Source organism: Corylus avellana, chromosome ca1, assembly GCF_901000735.1.
Source record: "Corylus avellana chromosome ca1, CavTom2PMs-1.0".
NCBI lineage: Eukaryota > Viridiplantae > Streptophyta > Magnoliopsida > Fagales > Betulaceae > Corylus > Corylus avellana.
In genome coordinates, this window is record NC_081541.1 from 29504544 (window position 1) to 29509507 (window position 4964).

Consider the following 4964-nt stretch of genomic DNA (forward strand, 5'->3'; position numbering starts at 1 on the left):
AAATACAAGTATTGTAATCAAATCTCCTTGATTTGATTACAATCCCAATATTTGATTACAATCAGCCCATAAATAGAGAATATTTGATATCAATGTAATTATGGAATATACGGAAAATATATATTATATTTTTCGTATATTCTAACATTCCCACAAACTCAATGTGGAATATTCTTGAACCTTGAATTTGAAATCTGAAACAATGATGATGGCGATGGCGGAGGCCGGGAACAAGCCATAGATGGTGGTGGTTGGCGGAGGAGATAGAGGCTAGCGGGCGGCTAGCGACGGCGGCAGGTGGCTGGTGAATGCATATTCAAAAAGGCCGACAATGGGCCAAACTCTAAAATGGGCCGACAACAGGTCAGGGTTGACAATAAGCCAAACTTCAAAAGGGACCGACGTCGGGCCAAAATCCAAAAAGGGGATGACGACGGGCCAAAAATAAAAAGAAAATGAGCCCACTTGGGCAGTTATTAGATCGGCGCTCCGAACTTGAAAGACGCGAGGTGCGTGTGATGTGGTCACTTGGACTTTTTTTTTTGGGAGCTTGGATCCAGTGCTGGCGAGAGCATTATAAGACTTGTGAGCTTGCCTGATCTGGTGTGGGCGAGCGAGTGTATGGCAAGGTTAAGTGCACTACACAAGCAGAAATCCTGTGTGACGCGCGCAAGAGAAAAACCATGGAGTCACAAGGCTGCGATCCAGTGTGACTAAACACATGTGAAGCCGTGGGCTGGGATTTGGTGTGATGCGTTTGTAGGTGGATCCTAGAATTGTGATTCAGTGTGGCGCGCAAAACAAACACCCGGGGTGAGTGCGAGCTTGTGTGGCTGGTAGTAAACAACACCAAACACTGTACATGGTGGGGAAGGAAGCAGCCGGAATTTGGAGATGATCGGCAGGCACAGTGCGACTAATGTGGCCGGTAGATGGCGGTGGAGGCTTGATGGCCAATGGCAGCGCGTGGAGGAGTTTGACAGTTGGATGTAGCGGAATAATGAGATTAATGTTGGAGAGAACACTCATAAATGTAATGACGATTATTGAAGGCCACAAAAAAGTGGCTCTGATACCATGTTAAATTACCAGTTATCTTAAAAGCTTAACCTTATAGAAAGAGGTAAATTTAGTCACTTAATTATTACTTTAACACTCCCTTCATGTGTGGGCTCAAACTCTCTTTTAATAGCTGAGGCCCAACACGTTGAATATTTAATTTAAACGGGGAGGGGTGAATTGATTGAATCAATGTTCGATCCATTAAATCACCAAAGCTCTTAAGCTGAACGACAACATTAATTTAAGTTTGACTCCCCTTGCTAGAAGTGGAATATTGTTTGACATAATGATGATGCGGAAATAAGCGGGAGCAGTATAGAAAAAATAAACACATAGAACTTACGGGTGATTCGATGTTAAACACCTACATCCACCACTTAGAATACCTTTAAGGGCTACATTGTGCTCATTAGCTTTTTTTGTCTACAATACAAAGGTCCCTATTTATAGGGTAATGTCTAAATACAAGTATAGTATGATTTGATTACAATTATCCCATAAATAGAGAATATTTGATATTAAGATAATTATGGAATATATGGAAAATATATATTGTATACTCCAACATCCCCCTCAAATTCAACGTGGAAGTCTATAACCTTGAGTTTGAAACCATAAACAATGATGACAGTAGTGGCGGAGGCCGGGAACGGGCTGTTGAAGGTGATGATTGCCGGAGGAGATAGCGGTTGGTGGGCGGCCAGCGACGGCGACAGGTGGTGGCTGGTGAATGTAGATTAAAAAGGGTCGACAACGGTCCAAACTCCAGAAGGGGCCGACAACGGGCTTATGCTGACAATGAGCCAAACTTCAAAGGGGCCAACGAGGGGCTAGGGCTGACAATGAGCTAAACTTCAAAATGGCTGACTATGGCCAAAACTTAAAAAGGGACGACTTGGGCCAAAAAAAAAAAAAATGAGCCCACTTGGGGCGGTTATCAGATCGGTGCATCGAACCTGACCGGAGCGTGGTGCGCATGATGTGGTACACTTAGACCCGGTTCTTTTTTTTCTTTTTTCTTTTTTTTTTTTTTTTTAAAAAAAAAAAAACGAAAAAACTTAAATAAGGGCTATCTTAAACCAAATTGCCAAATAGCTAGCATTTACAAAACTGGAATAGGAGAATACCTATAACGGAATAGACTTATCCGGCAGCAACAGCGGAGGCGCGTGAATCCTACGCGCACAGTGACAGGTGGTGCGTGGGAGCACGTATAGTGTCGATTTTGGCTGATCTAGGCGGCTATGAAATCCGTTGTGTCTGATGTGTTGAATGGTGGGAACATCGAGGTGTTTGGATGAACTTGGAGGCATGTGGCTGAATGGGTAGAAGGTGTCGGAGGCGCATGGTGGCCGGAGGCGGCGCGAGATGACTAGCGGTGACGCATGGAAGAGCATGGCACTTGGATGTAGCAGAACAATGGGAAACATCAACGACGTTGAAGGCCACAAAGTGGTTGTGATACCATGTTGAAATATATATATATATATAACATAGCTCTGATACCATGTTAAATCACCAGTTGTCCCAAAAGCATAAGCTGATAGGAAGAGATAAATTTAATCACTTAATCATTACTTTAACACTTCCCTTTACATGTGGGCTCAAACTCTATTTTTAATAAGTGATGCCCAACAAGTGGAATATTTAATTTAAATGGGGGTGAATTGACGGAGTCAAGGTTCGATCTCAGGACCTTTGGCTTTGATAGCATATTAAATTACCAGTTATCTCATAACATATGGATGATATCTCACCAGAAGCATATAGATATCCGGGCTGCTGTTGCCAATCAACAACAGCATTCATACTTCGCACGCCAGGTTTATGGCCTTGAATTGAAGAGAATGCAGTTACACGCTTTTGGTTATTCTTCAGATTATAATCTTTCCAAATTTGGATATTTCCATGAGATGAAGCAGCTAGAAGCAAGTTGTCATCAAGCTCATTTACACGGCAGAGCTTACTAATTCCTTTTCCATGAAAATCATGATTATCAAAACTGTTGAGCAGGGTAGCATCCTCATAATTCCATACCCTGATCCATTCACTCTCATCTGCAGCAATAACAATAGGGGAGAAAGGTTGGAGTAGTATTGTTTTGGAACCAGTTTCGAACCTCATATCCCATCTAGCAATTGGATTATTAAGCTTACTAATAGATGAGTGCTAGCATTTTGCTATGTGCTCCAACACAAATTTCTCCCTCTCCTCTCTTCTAGCCTGTATTTCTTCACTTTCATCTAATACAATAAAAAGTGGCTTGGAGAAGTAGCCACAACTCCAATTGTAGATTGTTGATTGTGGAAGCAGACTGTGTTATGAAGCCCCAGATGATCCCCTAGCCCCAAGAAGTGGGTCAGCTAATCCTATCTCTAGAGAATTCAACACATGAGGCCTGAACTCCAAAGAATAAACTCTTTGCATTCCCATTCCCACTAAATAATTAGGTTGAAGAGGGCTGACATGAGATGTTCGGAAGGTTAAAGGCAAATGACCAACATTCATCTCAAACTATGAAGATGACCGAGCTAATCCAACAAGAGGAGTTGGAGTTGCTATTGTCACCACTACTAGACTTCAAAGGTTTTGCCACTACTTGCTCAATCCCTATAATGGACAACACCCGTTGACCAAGACTCGCTATGTGTGGAGATGGATCCTTGGCTGATGTATACATAGCCAACACGCATTGTGAATACATAACATTGTCCAATGGTTCTGCCTTTGAATGGTTAACAACCCCATTGCTGACACCATCATTCAATATTCCAGAATCAAAATGTAGAGATGAATCATCAGACAAAAGAGAACCATGCATAATGCTTGAGTTTGTAAGAGGGCTGCTGGTGGAGACCCTTCCATCTCGAACCACTGATGGATTGTCATTGCTGACTCTCAATAAAGAACCAATCTGGGATGAAACAATATTTGCGTGTAGCGTGTATTGGTTTGAGTTACCATATCCACTACTGCTACTGCTTATATGAGCCAAAGAAGGTAAAGAGTTGAGCAGAGAATAGGCTGAGGTTTCTAATATGTAGCAGCAATTGACTTGAGATGTTTGTTGTGGCCGAAGGCAAAGTGAGACAGAGCCACAACAACCTCTGCCTAATTCTCTACTAAAATATATATGTTAAATATATTGTGGAGAGCGAAAGAAAGAAAGAGAAGAGAGAGAGCGGAAGCTGACAATGGACTACATTGTATTATTCTCTTCTCTATTATGATGATTACTTAGGCCTCTATATATATAGAGGTTAAGAGTGATAAGCAAGAAACCCTAGACTAATTAAGGTAGGAAATAAACCTAAAAAATAATATAAAATATTCTAAAACCCCCCTTAAACTCAAGGTGCAAGCTTTGAGTTTGGAAAAAAGAAAGGGAAATTATGATTTTTTTTTTTTTTTTGTTTGGTCGCCAAAAAATTCACTGAAGTGGTGGCCAGAGGCGGAGGACAACGGCAGTGGCAGCAGGCTGATGGCTGGCTACTGGTGGACTTGGGCCAACTTGATGGAGTTGGGTCTTGAACTGGAGCCTTATAGGATAGGCTAGATTGGGCTGGTTTGATTGGGCCAAAATAGGCCAAAACCAATGGACCATTGAATATGGTTTGACTCGAAATAATATGAACTAGGTCTAACCCGTTGAATCGGGTTGACTAATTTGGATTGCTTGGATAGATTCATTTGAACCTGATGACCTGGTTTTAAACTGGTATTAGACCGGGTTTGGTGACTTGGATGGATCCGGTTTGGGTTGAGAAACCTAGTGGGTCGAACCGAATTTGAAACCCGCTGGGTCAGGTTGAGGCCGTTCGGAACCGAGTTGACAAATGGGCTGGCTACATGGGCCAAAATGGTCGAAACCTGTGGACTGTTGAATGGGTCGGTCTGGCCCG

At 42.3% G+C, this 4964-nt stretch overlaps 1 protein-coding gene and 1 pseudogene across 1 annotated transcript in view; both read right to left on the reverse strand.

The window, feature by feature from the left end:
* The window catches only part of LOC132167697 (calcium-dependent protein kinase 26), a 92112-nt gene that overhangs the window by 44201 nt on the left and 42947 nt on the right, over positions 1 to 4964 (reverse strand). The window lies entirely within an intron of this gene.
* LOC132169383 (regulatory-associated protein of TOR 1-like) overlaps positions 1 to 4964 on the reverse strand; it is a 9200-nt pseudogene that overhangs the window by 443 nt on the left and 3793 nt on the right.